We start from the raw sequence: 18244 nt of genomic DNA on the forward strand, positions 1-18244 counted from the left end.
TTCATTGCTGAATTTATTTATCATCCAGTGAATATTTATTGAGCACCCATCACTTAATCCACTCAATAAGTATTTTCTTAAGCACGCTCTAGGTTCAAAGCAATGTTCTATAACAATGGTTCTAAGAGGAATGATTCTGTCTCCCAAAAGACATTTGGCAACATCTAGAGACATTTTTGATTATCATGACTAGGGGGTGCTACTGGCATTTAATGAACAGAAAACATTCTATAATGCATAGGACAGCCCCCCACAAAAAAGTATCATCTCATCTCATTAATGCTGAGATTGATAAACCCAGTTCTGAACAAGTTTCTACAATCTTGGAGCTTACATTCTAGTGGAAGAAATAAACAAGGAAACAAAATCTTGCATCTCAATTACTGATAAAAAGAATGGAAAAACGGGTGCCTGGGTGGCTCAGTGGGTTAAAGCCTCTGCCTTCTGCTGAGGTCATGATCCCAGGGTCCTGGGATCAAGCCCAGCATCGGGCCCTCTGCTCGGCAGGAAGCCTGCTTCCTCCACTCTGTCTCTCTTTGCTTGCCTCTCTGCCTACTTGTGATCTCTCTCTGTCAAATAAATAAATAAAATCATAAAAAAAAAAAAGAATGAAAAAAAAAGAATCATGAAGGGTGAAAGTAGGAGTATGGAGGAGTGTTCTTTTTTTTTTTTTAAGATTTTATTTATTTGACAGGGAGAGACAGTGAGAGAGGGAACACAAGCAGGGGCAGTGCAGTGGCAGAGAGAGAGGGAGGCAGGCTTCCTACTGAGCAGGGAGCCCAATTCAGGCAGGGCTTGATTCCAGGATCATGACCTGAGCCTAAGGCAGACACTTAACGACTGAGCCACCCAGCCGAGCCAGGAGTGTTCTCTTAGATAGGGTTGCAGGGAGGGGGGCTGGCTCTTCACAAAGAAATCTCTCCATGAGTAAAGCAACCCCTATGAAGATATGGGGGAAGAGCACTCCAAGAAGAATTAAAAAACAGCCAGTAAAAAGCCTGAGATGGGAACAAGCTTGACAAGTCAGAGAACTAGTAAGAAAGCCAAGGTAGCTAAAACAGAGTACAGAAAAGAGTGGTAGAAGATGAACTCTGAGACCTTACAGGCCATGCTCCAAACCCCTTAAAAGTAGTATCCTTCCCCATCCAATATGCCTATACGAAAGAAGTTTAAACCCATTAACAGTTCCACGCCCAAAGTAAACAAGTTCAATCAGTTATCTCATTCATCCCACAGACTGCCATTGATGACTTGGTTTAAGCACAGCTAGGGACCTAGATACTAACCGGAAGCCTTCCAGGTTAAAAAATCATCTGATGATCATGTCTGCCTGCCGACCTGCCCTTCAATTTTGCTCCTGAAAAGCAGTACAGCATGGCAAGTTAGGAGTTCATTACCACAGTAAACACAATGGCATCCAGTTCCCAAACCAAAGAACCCAACATGGGAGAAGTGCCAGAAGCTACCTAAGAGTATTCACATGCCACTCGAGGAGACTAACAAACAGCAGGAGCCAAACAGGTTCCTACAATTACGTGGGAACTGATGTCAACACAGAATTATGAACATACCTTTATGTGTTCTAGGAAAGAATATAGTGGAGGATTTCCACTAAAGCATTTTAGTTTTCTACATAAAAAGAAACAGACGACAATAACTTTCATGTTACAGGTATCTCATCACCCTTTCCTCAACCCATGCAAAAAAACCTTTATATAGTTTAAAAATAATTCACAGCCCTCTTCTCTCAATGGAAAAGATGCTACCTTCCCCCTTGAAATTCAATTCACTCAAACCTCTGGTGAAATACATTTCTGTCATGCATAGATGGAATTAATTAAAACTCCAAGGTTACTCCACGAAGGGGAAAGAATCATTTTTCCAACTGCAGGCATTTTCCATCATGGAAATTCAACTACGCAGCAAATCTGACTGACCCAAAACAAGTGATTAAAAAAAAAAAAAAAAAATCACATATGCACCATGAATATTTAAACTGATAATCCTACAACTCCTACAACTAAGCCTGAATGTTTTACTCTCCACATCAATAACTTTTCACTGTTAAAATCAGCACACAACCCTGAAAGAGAAAAAGAGGTAGAATAAAGATATGTAACTGTACAATGAAATTCTTTCAATATTATTTCTCTAATAAGAAACATAAGTATACATCCCAACGATACAGCTTTTCCTCCTAATGTGACACTTTCCTCTTGACCTAGATTTGTTTAAAACCCTAGAAACAGGGGTGCCTCTTTGGCTTAGTTGGTTAAAGCCTCTGTCTTTGGCTCAGGTCATGATCCCGGGGTCCTGGGATGGAGCCCCACATTGGGCTCTCTGCTCAGGGGGGAGCCTGCTTCCTCCTCTCTCTCTGCCTGCCTCTCTGCCTACTTGTGATCTCTCTCTGTCAAATAAATAAATAAAGTCTTAAAAAAATAATAAAAAATTAAATTAAATTAAATAGGTGATCATTTTAAAAAAACAAAACAAAAAAATCTCGTGGGTAGCTCAGTTGGTTAAGTGCCTGTCTTTGGCTTGGATCATGATCCCACGGTCCTGGGATCAAAGTCCCACATTGAGCTCCCTCTTCAGTGGGCATCTGCTTCTCCCTCTTCCTCTGTGCTTGCTCTCTTTCTCTCTCAAGTAAATAAATATAATCTTTAAAATAAATAAATAGGGTGCCTGGGAGGCTCAGTCAGTTAAGTGTCTGCCTTCGGCTCAGGTCATGATCCTAGCATCCTGGGACTGAGCCCTGCACTGGGCTCCCTGCTCAGCAGGGAGCCTGCTTCTCCCTCTTCCTCTGCTGCTTCCCCTACTTGTGCTCTCTGCCTGTCTGAGTCAAATAAATAAATAAATAATAAACAAACATATAAATAAAGCCCTAAAAACATAAACTCAGAAGTCTACTTATTCACATACTACTTGATGTAGTAAATATGAGAAACCATGGGTTATTCCCAAATACCCAGGAGCCATGTCCTCACATCTAAAATGATGACAAATCAATGAGAAGTCTACTCTTATGTTCAATTAAATAACCACAGCTGCAAAGAATGGCTTCTTTAAAAAGATGGCTACAGATTAACTAATGCAAAGAGTAACTGTAAATTAACTGTCTGAAAATCATCCTAAACAGAGATCAGGGAATGACCTCACCAAACATCACCAGCCCCTATTACACCCCTCTAAGCAAAGAGAAAATCCTGTTAACCTGAAAACACTAAAGTATTGGAAAGGTGGGGAAAGGTGTACAGAAACAGTCAACTGCAGTAAATCAGCAACAGTTCAAAGGAATACTTCATAACATGGAGAGTAATCAATACTCTGTGAGACAGTAACACTTTAGATTTCTCACTGTTTTTGTGACTTCATTCACCAAAACTGTTTCAAAGGAACTTACAAAAACATATTAAGAGCTGTTTCTATGGAGCTGTTTGCCTTAGAATGGAAATCAGCTCTATGTCAGAGCCAACATGACTTCCTCAGGCTACATTTTAGCTAGTAACAGCCACAAGATTTCCAAGAACTAAGAACTAGGAGCCTACACTTGGCCTCTACAACATAAGACATGTACTATTTGGTTCCTGACTGCCACACAACACAAAGCAACCAAGGAGAAGCTGCGAACACCTCATTTCCAGATGCCTTACAGACGGGTAGTAAAAGGTACACCATTCTGCTTTTCCAGGCCTTAGGGATCCATAATACAAAAAGGAGAAGAGAATGTGCCCTTTCATATTATGGAAGTTAAAAACAAACTTCAAATCACACCTTTAAGATCTCCAAAAATGATGCTGCATAAATCCAAGGCAGATAATTAGTACAACTGTTTTCAAAGCCTGAGTCAATTTTCCACTTCACAAAAAAAAATTTACCAGATTCTTGGATTTGGACGGTGAAATGATGCAGAGAGTAGCTCAATGTTCATAACTAATATTTCCTCTCCACCCACACAGGCCAGGAACGACACAACCACACAATGGGTCTAGAAATGGTGGCTAAAAAAAAAAAAAGAAGTCACATAAGGCCAACGTTATTACCATCAGGCAGCATTTAACCAGAGAATAGGGCAGTTAATCAGATGAAGGACACACACTCTAACTTAGAAATCCAGACCAAAGCCAGACAGACTAAAACACATTCTGAATACAAAAGCAATATTAGTTGAAGCCTGAGGAGTTTGCCTTAGAGACTTGGGAGCAATAAAGATTTAGAAAACCTTTCTAAAACAGAGTTTCCAAACTTGCCTGAAGATAAGACACATCTTAGGGCATCTCTTTAAAACAAACACGCTTGCCTAGGCCCTAATCCAGAACTACTAAAATCAGAAATCTTCCAGCAGAGAGACCTGTATATTCAACAAGCACCTTAAGTAATTCTTGGTGTTAGGGAAGTCTGAAAAACATTGTTCTGAAGGAGTATTAGTACTCAATTACACCCAGGCTACTGTGACTGAATGGAGAGCAGCAAGAAAAAGCTGATGAACATACTGGTTAAACATAAACGTGTGGCAGGCATTTATCAGTGTTCCCTCATGAAACACCATTAAAATGACAGCAAAGGGAGGTTTTTAAAGGCATAAGCCTTAAAAAGAAAGAAAGAGAGAAAAAAAGAAAAAGAAACAAAGAAGGAGGGAGGGAGGGGGAAAAGGACGCAACGGCAGAAAGATGTCAACAAAATTTTGGAAAGCTGGAAGGCACATGCACTGGTGACAAGTAACCTCACAGAAAGGAAAAAGTTAAACGCTTCCAGCACAAGGTAAATTCCCACCACAGAAACTCAGAAAAAACTCAGAAACTGAAGGCACCTGGTACCTCTGAACAAAGGGTGGTTGGAGGGGCTAAAACAGGAGAACTGATGAAAGTTTATACAAGAAAGAGATCCCCTCTTCCCCTTGCCCATGCTGCCAGGCAGAGGACCTCTGAACCAAGTGAGCAGTTACAGCCTAGGGCAGGAGTATCATACTGAAAATAGGGAGATCGAGTAACTCTATCTACTCACTGATGAGACCTCTTCCCTCCCCAGCTCTGTTCCCCCATTTGGCTCCAAAACACCTGCTGCTGGGCTTGTCTTCTCTAGGCAGGAGACTGGAGGAGTCCTCTCCAGGGAGAATGACCAGCTGCCAGTACACCCTACAGTGATGCCTACCACTTGATGAGCCAGGGCTCCACACTCAGAGCTTATGAGTGCCTCATTCCTAAAAGTAAACCGCCAAAAATTACCAGACATTTGAAGAAAATCTCTAACAGGAAAGACAGGAATCAAAGTAAACAAAACAATTTCTAACAACGTGTAAAAATCTTAAAGTTCTGAGAACAAAAAGAGCTCCTGGAAATTTAAAACATTGATAGCAAATATTAAAAGTACAACAGAAGAGCTAGAAGAAAAAGCTCAGAATATCTGAAAACGGAATGAGGGGGGAAAAAAAAAGGACAAAATCATGAGGGGGAAAAAAACAAAATCAAGAGGACCAGTGTAGGAATTTCACCATCTGGATAACAAGGGTTCCCAGAAAGACAAAGTAGAGAACCATCAAAAAAATACATTATCAAAAATATAACACAAGAAAATCAAAATAAGCTTCAGACTAAAAGTCCCACTGAATGCCAAGCCGGATGAATTTTAGAATAGTCACACGAAAGTACACAGTCACATATCATTCTATTTCAGAATACCTGGGGTAAAGACAACACCCTAAAATCTTTCAAAGAAAAAACAAATTCCATACAAAGAATCCAGAATCAGAATAAAATCAGACTTCACAATATGACTATTAAAAGTTAGAAGACCACAAAACGAGGCTTAAAATTTCCAAAGAAATGCCATCACCAATATAACATTTTATATCTAGTCAAACGTCCAACCAGCGTGCAGGCAAAACATGCAAGGCCCCCAAAATGCCCCCTCCAATGGAACCTTTTCATAAAGCCTCCCAAAGAAGCTCCATTAAAGTATTTGTACTGAAAAGATTTATACTTTTGTCGAGTTTAGGGATGAATTAGTGATTGATAATAAATCAAGCAGAAGGAAGGAAGAAAAAAAAGAATGAGAATGATTATTTAAAAGAAAAATATATAAGGAAATATAGTATAATCAGTGTATAATCACAGTTAATTTTTCTTCTTTAGGCTACATTTATCTCTACCCCCCCTTCTGGCTCATGGGGACAGAAGGGGAGACCGAAAACCTGGAAAACTACATTTCCCAGAATGCTGTGTCAATGAGGTTGTAGTTTAAATTCCATCAGTACAGAGTCACTCACTCAAGACCTAGAAGATTGTAAGAAAGGTATGTGCCATTATCGCTCTTCTAGCAGCTATAAGCAAATGCGTGGTCTCTAGCAGATGACAGATACGTGGTTTTGCAAGTTTCCAATATTCTACATATTGCCTACTTTGGTATTTAAGACAGCCAAGACTACATTTTTTTTTTTAAGATTTTATTTTATTTATTTGACAGAGAGAGACACAGTGAGAGAGGGAACACAAACAGGGCGACTGGGAGAGGGAGAAGCAGGCTTCCTGCTGAGTAGGGATTCCGACTCGGGGCTTGATCCCAGGATGCTAGGATCATGACCTGAGCCGAAGGCAGACGCTTAACTGACTGAGCCACCCAGGCGCCTGGACAGCCAAGATTATTTATACCAGCAGTTTCTTAGAATCCCTGCAAGGTGGTGTTCCCATGACCTTTTGTCAGCATCTAATATCCTCTTTGAAATATCAAGAATGGTTTGTTTTGGGCACCTGGGTGGCTCAGTGGGTTGAGCCTCTGACTGAGGCTTCTGCCTCAGGTCATGATCTCAGGGTCCTGGGATCAAGTCCCACATCGGGCTCTCTCTGCTCTGCAGGGAGCGTGGTTCCTATTCTCTCTCTGCCTGCCTCTCTGCCTACTTGCGATCTCTCGCTGTCAAATAAATAAATAAAATCTTAAAAAAAAAATAATGGTTTGTTTCTCTGACTGAACTCTGATATATAATATAAAAACAGGGGCGCCTGGGTGGCTCAGTGAGTTAAAGCCTCTGCCTTCAGCTCAGGTCATGATCCCAGGGTCCTGGGATCGAGCCCCGTATCAGGCTCTCTGCTCCGTGGGGAGCCTGCTTCCTCCTCTCTCTCTCTGCCTGCCTCTCTGCCTTCTTGTGATCTCTGTCAAATAAATAAATAAAATATTTAAAAAATAAAAAAATAAAAATGAAAACATACAAAATGTTGATTTAATCAAAACTGTGATGGATCTGTATTAGGAGGACAGCAGGAAGGGTTGAGTGTTAGCATGCAAAATCAGGCGCACCTGGCTGGCTCAGTTGGTAAAGCATGTGACTATTGATCTCAGGGTTGAGTCTGAGCCTCACACTGGGTGTAGAGATTACTTAAAAATAAAAAAATCTTTGTGGCACCTGGGTGGCTCTGTCAGGCACCCTCTCTTGATTTCAGCTTGAGTCATGATCTCACGGGTCATGGGATCAAGCCCTGTGTTGAGCTCCACACTCAATATGGAGTCTGCTTCTCCCACTCTCCCTCTGCCCTTCCCCCATGACTTATACATGTGTGCCCTCCCTTGCTATATAAAAAATAAATACATACATTAATCTTTATAAAAAAAATCTTTTTTAAAAAAATGCCAAATCATCTTCCATAGTAGAAATTCAACAGATAATACCTAAGACTGGAAAGACCAAGAAATAACAATATAAGCATAACTGTATAAGTATAGTATAAGCATACTATGTAAAAATATGGAAATAATATGCATTAGAAAAAAAAGTACTAAAAGTAACGGGACAATTAAGGAAAGATGGAGCAGCTATTTTTTTCTCTTAATCTGTCTCCTAGTACTATTGACTGTTTAAATTATGTATTCTTACTGTGAAAATTAAAAAATCCAAACATTTAATTACTAAAACCCCAAAAATCCTAACACTGTATAAGCAAAACCAAACCTCAGACTGACCACAATTCCAAAACATAATGTCTGTACTGGATCTGTTACCAGTGTAACTAAGAACAGCAGAAAATCCCAAACCAACCAAAATAATTAAAAGGCCATTATGCTTAATTCTGAAACCTGCGCCTCCAATTCAACTCTAACTCTAATGAAAGCAGGGTGCCTAATGTGACCTCAATCTCTGCCACAGCATGGTGTCACCTAACAACATTCACCACCACAGAGTTTACTCTACCACATGTCAGATATGTGAGGAACTTCCAGGCCACTATAACAAATTGTGACCAAAATTAACTTCAAACGTAGGCACAAAAACAGAGAGTCAGACCTTAAAATCAATTACCTTAGCTCCTTTTTTAGGTTTTGTTTTCAATTTAACACAACTAACTGAAAAACAAAAACAACCAACATCTGTGGTCAAAACATCTTTAGAAGGGGGCACCTGGATGGCTCATTGGATTGAGCCTTTACCTTCGGCCAGGACATCCTGGGATCGAGCCCCACATCGGGCTCTCTGCTCAGCAGGGAGCAGGGAGCCTGCTTGCCCCTCTCTCTCTGCGTGCCTCTCTGCCTACTTGTGATCTCTCTGTCAAATAAATAAAATCTTTTAAAAAAAAATCTTTAGAAGTTCTAAGAAATCATTTGTTTTAAAGAAACTGTTAATTAGATTACAAGGCTGCTTACAAGGGAGGCTGAAACCGAGTTAATGATGACATAAAACAGCTCTTCTCACTGTAGCACAGCCAGGTCTTACGTGACCAGGCCTCAGCTTCCATGTGCCAGCCTTCATTCCGCACATCCCAGACAGACAAGTGGAAAAGCCTATACGGACAACAGTCAGAAGTAAGGCAAATCCAGTGATGACAGTCTCCATTAGAAAAGTCCTGAAAGAAAACTTAAACAGATGCTCCATAAAACGTTGATCCAGACTTCACATGGAGAGAAGTGTCACACCTCATTTCAAAGATAATATATTAAGTCCCAATTCACCACAGATAATCTAATAACAAAGCTGTCACTTTCATTGTTGAGGAGACTCTTCTCCTGCTCTAATGCCCTTAAGCCAGCAGATACAAAGACGCTTCTTGCTGAAATGCTAGAAAAATTTGCACATTTTCATTCCTTGCTCACTAGTGTTGGGCTGCTGAACCAAGATTCTACTTTAAGTTATGAAAACAGGGCAAGCTGATCCAATTACACAAGAAAGGTACTAAATCGAACAGGGCTATCTGGGCTTTGAGCAAGAGTACTATGATTTCTGAACAAAAGTCAATGCACTTGCAGATAAAAATGCTTTCATATATTCAGAGTTATAATGGCCTTTGGACTACTGATTCATTTGCATGCCCAACAAGAGTTATGCATCACGTTAAGACATATGGCCTAGATGACGAGTACAACAGAGTATTATAGTCACCAGTTCATAATGAGAACATCTGTGCTCTCTCTGTAGCCGTATGAGGCTTACAAAAAACAGTCAATATTCTCAAGATGTAAATAGGTTTTCTCTTCCTAAATAGCAGGTCTGGCAAACTAACCATCTCATCATCCCCCATAATCTGACAAGATTGGGTGTGGTCAGGGTAGTATGGCCATAGACTCATCATCTCCCAGAATCTCAGAGTGGTTCCCCAATAATCACTAACTTCCAAACCAATTTCGAAGATTCTTAAAATTTTAAGATTTAACCCAGCCATGCAAATTTAATTTGCTGGACCTAGAAGAAATCAAGACTAAAAGAATAGCCTTGGGGGACGCCTGGGTGGCTCAGTTGGTTGGGCAGCTGCTCAGCGTTCTGGGATCGAGTCCCACATTGGGCTCCTTGCTCAGCGGGGAGCCTGCTTCTCAATCTGCATCTGCCTGCCATTCTGTCTGCCTGTGCTCGCTCTCTCCCCCTCTCTCCCTCTGATAAATAAATAAAATCTTAAAAAAAAAAAAAAAAAAAAAAGAATAGCCTTGGGACACCTGGGTTAAAGGCGCCTGGGTTAAAGTGGTTAAACCCACTTGGGGCAGTGGGTCAAAAAGCCTCTGCTTTCAGCTCAGGTCATGATCCCAGGATCAAGCCCTGCATCAGGCTCTCCACTCAGTGGGGAGCCTGCACCCCCAACCCCCACCTGCCTGCCTACTTGGGATCACTGTCAAATAAATCAATAAAATCTTCAAAAATAAATAAAATAGCCTTTATTCAAAAAAGTTCTTTCCTCCCCCTCCATTTATTTTATTTTTAATTAATATATAATATATTATTGGTTTCAGAGGTACAGGTGACTCATCAGTCTAACACAATTCACAGCGCTCACCATAGTACATACCCTCCCCAATGTCCATCACCTAGCCACCCCAAAAAAGTTCTGAAAAATGTTCCATTGTGGGGCACCTGGGTGGCTCAGTGGGTTAAGTCACTGCTTTCGGCTCGGGTCATGATTTCAGGGTCCTGGGATCAAGCCCCACATCAGGCTCTCTGCTCAGTGGGGAGCCTGCTTCCCCCTGCCTCTCTGCCTACTTGTGATCTCTCTCACTGTCAAATAAAATCTTAAAAAAAAAAAGTTCCATTGTACAGGCATCAGATTTATGATACTGATGATTTCAGAATTAACACTAGTAAACTAGTATCTGTGAAAAAACCTGACAAAAAATATCCCTCCTACAAACCATTAGAGACTCTTAATCTCCCGAAACAAACTAAGGGTTGCTGGAGGGGAGGGAGGTGGGAGGATGGAATGGCCGGGTGATGGACAATGGGGAGGATATGCGTTGTGGTGAGCGTTGTGTATTGAGTTAAGACTAATGAAACACACACATGTGCCCCTAAAACCAGTAACACATTATATGTTAATATTAACAAAAAAAATCTCTCCTGTAAAGACTGGTTCAAATTTCACTTTTACATGGTTTTTTTGGAGACCTCACAACCCTGAAGCCTTACCTCCTACCTCTCTACTTCTCGCTCCCCAAGCTCCAGACACACTGGCACTTACTTCCTTCAATTCTTCAAAACAGCCATGTTCTTTCCCTCCTCTGGACCTTCACCTATGCCATGCTCTCCATCTGCAACACTCTTTGGTCTGCCCCCCTTAATTTAGGTTTCCGCCTTAAATGTCAATTCCTTAAGGACATTCCCTCATTGCCCTGTTTCTCAATCAGCCTCATTAGGCTTCCCATTAGCTGTTTCCACAGGATTTACAGCAGCAGTAATTAATTATTGTTTAATGGACGTCTTCCCCACCAGACCATACAGCTGCACGAGTGCAAGGGCTGAGTCAGTTCTGCTCACTGATGAAGCACAATGCTTGCCACAAAGTAGAACTCAAAAATTCTTTGCAAATAAATGAGTAACAGGGCTAAAAACACATCAGCTTTGGCAATTCTACTTATAATTTACCCTACAGATACAGTCACTCATGCTAAGGGCCAAATATATATGGTCATTCACTGGAGCATAATTGGTAATAGTATAAGACTGGAAATATTTAAAATGTCTACCAATTTAGGGCAGGTGCCAAAATCTCCTTACTGCTTATATGGAATGACTGTCAAAGCAAGTTTTTAAAAAATGCAAGTAGTACTAACAGTATGCTACATTTGTTTATAAGGAAAAGCAAAAAATGTGTACACACACACATATATATACTTTATATGAACATATTATCTGGAAAAGATCTTAAGAAACTGAACACATCAGCTGTCCCTAAGAAGACAAACTGGACTGATGAATACACAAGCAGAAAAGATGGACTATTCAGTATGCTTGCTTTAACTTTCAAATTCTGAACCATGTAAATGTATTATCCACTTAAAAAATAAAATTTGCCAGGGGCACCTTGGCTGGCTCAGTTGGTAAAGGTGCACTACTCTTAATCTCAGGGTCACGAGTTTAAGCCCACGTTGGGTATAGACATTACTAAAAATAAAATTAAGCTTTTTGTACAATAAATAAATAAAATTTGTTGAAGATAGTCCTATCCTTATTTCTAAGACAGTGATGGAGTTTAAATGACGTTGTGATCCCACCTGCTAGCTGAGCACCGACTAGGAGGGGGAAATAGAAGGAAAACTCACTTATCCACAAATCTCAGATAACCTGTCCCATACTAGATACCACTTCAGAAGAAAATTTCCACCTTTTTTTTTGCAACTAAATTGTCCCAATCTGGACATATGGAGAATGTTTTCATAGTCAGAGGGGATTACTGGGAGAAAAAAATGGTTTATTGAATTCAGCGTTTTTCTAAGCTTAGAAAGTAGGTCGATGAATTGTACTGAAGAAGTATCATAAACACTGACTAAAACTAAATTATTTTCAGAGAGGGCCTCAAAATCTAAATGGAGCTTAATCTGAATCCACAAAGTTCAAAAAACTAAAAATTTATTTGAAAACCAATTGTAAGAAAGGTGAGGAAATCAATATACATTCCTCAGATAGACAGACTTGCCAAACTTCAAGACATTCTTCAGTAAAGAAATATCTGAGACAAGATTAAACACAACTCCAAATAATCCTGTTTGTTACCACAGTCAAAGCCCTGGATCAGAGTCAAAACCTTTGGATCTGAACCTGTTCGTTTCCCAAACCCGAATATGGAGAACAGAATACTCTGGGCTAACGATGACAGGAGGAAGCTGAATCCAGAGCCTCCAGAGAGCTTTGTTTTGGGGTTATCTCCAATGTTACAAGGGCCACTGCAAGAAATTATCTTCATAATCCATCCCAAGACCTACTGGAGACAAAGTTATCTTCAACTAATTATCCCTTAAAAAACAAAAATTTATTAAGTAGAACACACTGAAAAGGCATTTACTAAGTAGAACCAAGTACTTAGTATAGCCATTCTAAATTCTCATAACTTTGCCATGTTATATGGCAAAATAGGAGCCAATTCCTGCCTTTCAAATTCGATAACTTACTTGCCTCCAAATGCTCTTTCTGCATGTTAAGCCAAAATCTTAAGAGATCTAAGACTGACACAGACACTAGCAAATGAATCACCTGTTTTCCCTCCTAACACTGTTTTTCTCCATAAAGTTTTCTTTCTTTAAAATAGGCTCGATACCCAGCACAGAGCCCAACGCAAGGCTAGAACTCACAATCCTGCAATTAAAAGTTGGATACTAAACTGACTGAGCCACCTAGGTACCCATCTCCGTAAAGTTCTATTCAGCATTTCAAAATACCCCCTGGACCACTCAGCCAGTTAAGTGTTCGACTCTTGATTTTGGCTCAGGTCATGATCTCAAGCCTGTGAAATCGAGCCCTGCATTGGGTCTGGAGCTCTGTGTGGAGCCTGCTTGATTTTCTCCCTCTACCCCTCCCCACTCATGTATACTCTCTCTCTAAAAATAAAAAACACAATAAAATGCCCCTCTATAATACTACCAATAAGTGCTCATGAGTTTAGCCTGTGGCTCCCTAGGCTAAAAGGCTTGGGAGTGAGAGTGGAACAAAAAAAAGTGGGAAATTCTTTCTTTCTCTTTTCCTCAATGCCGTGGACTTTGAAAGCTAGGCAAAGGCAAGGACTCTGCATTTAATCAGCAGATGAATAAGAAACAGGTTTGAATTTAGAAAAAGCATAAAGGGGTGCAAGAACACTCAGAAAAGAGTACTGCCTCTATTCCCTTGCACAGCAGCCCTCAGGATCTGCCAAAGAACCTCATTTTGACATGGAACACCCCATCTACTCTAATCCGGGGCATATCCCTCAAGAGACGGTCAACCGGAACTCTGCCAACTTCTGCTCCAGAGCAGTGTGGAGAACAGTAGCAACAAGAGACTACTTTGAGAAGGAGATCAACAATCACACTCGAGAAGAAAAGAAGTTATTTGGCAAAGGGAAGCATGTTGCCAAAATGTTAGTCACAGCTTAAGGTCCCAGTTTGTGTCTCTCCAACTATTCTTTGCTCTGACAGAATTCATTCTCTTGCCCAGAAAACCCGGCTCAGCTTCTGTCACCCTCCCTATTTGAAGCAGTCAAGAATCCTTTCATTTTGGAGGTATCAAACTGTGACAGAGACAACATGTCCAGCAGAGGCTAAAAAGGAGGGGGGAAATAGTAATTTGCCATTTTCCACCTAGGACTGGCTCAAATAGATCAATGGAAAAACGTGACAGGATAGGAAAAATGGAAAATCCTATGTTAAAGAAGTAGGCTAAGCCAAAACCCTGCCCAGACCTCTGAGCCCCCATAACTTATTTCCAAACCCTCTGAAAAATAAACCAAAAAGAGATCCTGTGGCTGAATAACAGCAAAATATTAAGCAGGTTTTAACCCCCAAATAAGTATATAGTACATATTCTATAGCCTGAAGCCCTTCCTGCTCTTGCTGGGGTTAGGAGGAAGACTAGGGTTTGTTCAAACAGTCTGAACCAGTGGCCCATGATTTTCAGAATCACTTCAGAGCAAGAGAAAAACAGACTCAAGTACACTACGTTACTCTCCCAAAGAAGAGGTCAAGAAAGAACATCTGACAAATTTCTCTTCAAGAGGAACAGGGCTTCTCTCTTCCCTCTTAAAAGCCATTAATAAAACTTGGAAAATCCACTGTTCTCACCACCTTCCACCTTCCCCTGCATTTCCAGTTTGTGCTGACATCACATAACTAATCAGTACCAACTGAAGTAAACACTACTCTCATATCAAGTATGAGGTAGAACTGGAAACTGCCCCCTCCTAAGCAAATCCACGTCAGATCTCAGATATGCCAAGACTTTCAGGAACACTTCTTCTAAGCTAAATTAAATAAGTCCACCTACAGGCAAAGTGTTTAGAATATTATGCCCAAAGAGAAAGTTGGAATAGTCAAGATTTCAAAATATTAACAATAAAGAAGCTAGGGAGCCTGGGTGGCTCAGTGGGTTAAGCCTCTGCCTTTGGTTTGGGTCATGATCTCACGGTCCTGGGATCGAGCCCAGCACTGGGCTCTCTGCTTAGTGGGGAGCCTGCTCCCCCGCCATCCCCGTCTCTCTCCTGCCTCTCTGCCTACTTGTGATCTCAGTCAAATAAATAAATAAAATCTTAAAAAATAATAATAATAAAGAAGCTAAAACTATCCACAAACACACTGCTCCCCACCACCTGGCAATGAGGCCAATGTGCCTGGGCCAAAGAAAAAGAATTAGAATATGTAGAATATGATTTTTCAGTGTCTTAAATATGATTTTTCTAGAATACAATTTTTCAGTGAGTATGTCTAGAATATGATTATTCAGTGACTTCTCAGGGTTCATAAGAAAAGTTAGTGTTTGGCAAAAGTAAAATCAAACACTGCATTCTCTCACATCAATTAACCTCATTCAGTGCCAGCTCTAACTTGCCTATCTCCATCTGAATGAGAGTCAATACAATGTAACATAATAATATGAAATTTGGGGCTACTAAAAGTTGACATTGAGAAAAGTTACAAAACTGAACATGTATCAAATCAAAAATCATCTAGAGATGCCTGGGTGGCTCAGTTGTTAAGCGTCTGCCTTCCGCTCAGGTCATGATTCCAGGGTCCTGGGATGGAGCCCCACATTCGGCTCCTTGCTCGGCAGGGGGCCTGCTTCTCCCTCTCTCACTCCCCCTGCTTGTGTTCCCTCTCTCACTGTTTCTCTCTAACAAATAAATAAATAAAATCTTTAAAAAAAAAAAATCAAAAATCATCTATTCCCTGGCAGAACATATGCAGCAAGACTAAGAAGAAATTGAGAAACACACGTCTTCTAAATATCAATACGTCAATCATATTCTCAAAGATTACTTCTTTGCAACCACTTCAAAGATCCCATTTAGTTAACACAATCTTTTAGAGGCAGAGAGGAACCAATCCTGTCTTTCAAAGAGGGGAAAAAAAGAGAGAGAGAGACAGTTTAATGACTTGCCTCAAAGTTACTCAGTAAATCCATAGGTATGCTAGAACAGTCCTTATTCCCTGAGGTTCTCTTTTGGTTTGTAAGAGGAGAAAAAGGTTAGTAAAAACTTTCAGTAAGTCATCCAAAAAACAGTAAGGCAAAAATAACACCATGAAGAAGCTGGTGGTTCCTGGGGGTGGGGGTGGGGGGAGGGAGTCCAAAGCAGTAACAGATTGTTCAAATCCCTTTAAAAATATGAATTCCAGCACACACCAACTTCCTCCAGCTCCTCACCCATGTGTTCTAAGAATTTTCCTCTTGATCAGTAACTCAACACCACACACTGCCCACCTGGAAGACTTGAAGATATCCATCTGCCCTCACTTCACACCACTCCAATCTGAACCCTCAACTCTAGGCTGCTCCCGTGAGCAACTCAGCACTTCTCAATCCAACCTTTAACTCAACTCTGATTCCTTCTCAACCAACGGCTCTCTGGATTCCCTCAACGGTAAGCAGTTTCCCCGAATCATCCTCTGAGCCATTGGTTTTCACTCAACTCAATCCCCAAAATGTCACAGGGGCCTCCTCACTCAGAGCATCCTGTTAATTACCTGTCCACAACAGGTCCTCCCTCCCCATCTCCCTTTTTGCGCACGGTCACTTGTCCCTCACTCTTGAGTTGCCGTCTTACTCACCTTACCCAACCCTTCAGGATCCCTTATTTCCTGTCTTTCAATAACCTTTCTTCCCATTTTCAGTCAGGGCTCTCCCCACACCAATTCCCGACCACTCCTCCCCACTTAGATTCCCCAAGCCCTACTCCAGGCTCTTCAGACCCAGCCCCCCCGTTCCATTCACCCTTCAGACCCCGCCCCCTAGGACCCCTCGCTCCCTCAGGCCCCTCCCCCAATATACCCTCTCTCTTCAAGCCCCGCCCCAATCCCCCCTCCCGCGGCTCTCCCTCCCACTCAGGTCCACAGATCACCTCAGCGACGTACCCAGTCTCCTCTGCCTCTTTCCGACCTAGCCGCAGCAGCCCCGGGAGCGAATCTTCCCCCACCTCCGCTCCGGCTTCGTCCCGTCCTGCTCGCTCCCCGGCAATCTCCCTCTCTCGCCGCCGCCGCCCCTTTTGCCAACCCGGAAATGGATCTGCTCCCACCGTCCCCAGCGTCCGCGAACAAAATGGAGGCGGGGGAGCGAGGAGGAGGTAGCCGGGAGCGAAGAGAACTACACGCATGCGCTCCTTGGGAAGCCCGCCCCCTGCCGGCGCTCGTAAAGGCGGAAGCCGTAAGGTAGCCGCCATCTTGGGAAGGTCGCTAGGATTCCGCCTGCCTTTTAATAGCGGGGTTTACAACTTGGACTGCAATTGGAGTCATCGGCGAAGACTTAAGCAGATATTGAAGCCTAGAGATTCTGATTTAATTGGTCTGGGGTATGGCCTACGCATCGAGTCTTTTAAAATTGCGCAGGTGTAGCTAACGTGTTGCGAGAATGAGCTAGAGTCCTGAACATACCTTTCCCGTCTTTATTTTACCGCGCGCACGCGCGCGCACACACCCACCCGGTAAAAGTCCTTCGCTAATTTAGAGTTAACGAAGGACTCGCCTCTGCCAACCCTGCAAGGCCCAGTAGTCAAGCTCCTGTTGTCATAGCAACAGAGAGACAGGCTCTTGCTAACATGTCATCCTTAACGTCATCTTAGACACCTGACCCTAACACCCGTCTCTTCCGCGGGCCTGGGGGTTGGGGGGGGGTGGGGGGGGGGGGGGGGGGGGGTGGTTCCCTAGCTTCCAGGGCTGGCGGATGGTACTGCTGACTCCTCCAGCTGCTTGGGTTCGGGAGAAGAATACTGTGCCCTCCCTGCTGTTAACTCCTTCCAGCTAAATAAGGATCTCTCCCTAGTCCACTCACGAAAGCTCTTTTCCACTATAGCTAACCCCATTGCCTTATATCCTCAAAACGCTCTTTGCGTCTCTCTGTCATCCTTCCTTGAGTTGAATATAAAGTAAGGGACAGGATTGGGATTTTTAATTTTCACTACTCACTAGCTGTGTGCCCTTGGGCTTCAGCTGCACTATCTGTAAAATGGGGCATAGTGCCTCTCTCAGCTGTTTCATAGAGTTATTGGAGGGCTCAAATCAAGTAACAATTGCGAAGACGTGATAACTGATAAGGTGTTTTGTTTTCGTTTTCCTTCTGTTCTGCCATGAGTAGTGCTGGGCAGCATCCACTAGTCAGTGTCACAGCGTTCATTGAGAACCTGCTGTGGGCTAGGCACCATCAGATGGTTACAGAGGTGACTAAGAGCCTATCTTCTCCGGGCACTCTCTGTGTGGTGGGCAGACTGGCATGTAAACAGCTAGCTGAGATACAAGTCAGCATGTAATTAGTGCCATGGGGACATATGTGCCGTGAGAGGTCAAAGAGGGAGTGATTAACTCCTGCGGAAGAATGGGAGAAGGTTTCGTA

The 18244-nt window shown here is 42.1% G+C and overlaps 1 protein-coding gene across 3 annotated transcripts in view; it reads right to left on the reverse strand.

Moving 5' to 3' along the window:
* Nucleotides 1-16966, reverse strand: part of WIPF2 (WAS/WASL interacting protein family member 2) — a 49815-nt gene extending 32849 nt beyond the window's left edge. Inside the window, exons 1-2 of one of the 3 annotated variants that reach the window (XM_059378478.1) lie at nt 16774-16966; nt 3879-4001 (exon numbers count right to left, since the gene is read on the reverse strand). The gene's annotated coding sequence lies outside the window, so the exon portion shown is untranslated. Of the gene's footprint in view, nt 1-3878; nt 4002-16470; nt 16579-16773 lie in introns of those variants that run through there. The other 2 variants (XM_059378477.1, XM_059378479.1) reach the window with 2 other exon arrangements.
* Between the last annotated feature and the right edge of the window lie 1278 nt (nt 16967-18244).

Source organism: Mustela nigripes, chromosome 16 (assembly GCF_022355385.1).
Source record: "Mustela nigripes isolate SB6536 chromosome 16, MUSNIG.SB6536, whole genome shotgun sequence".
In the NCBI taxonomy this organism is placed as follows: domain Eukaryota; kingdom Metazoa; phylum Chordata; class Mammalia; order Carnivora; family Mustelidae; genus Mustela; species Mustela nigripes.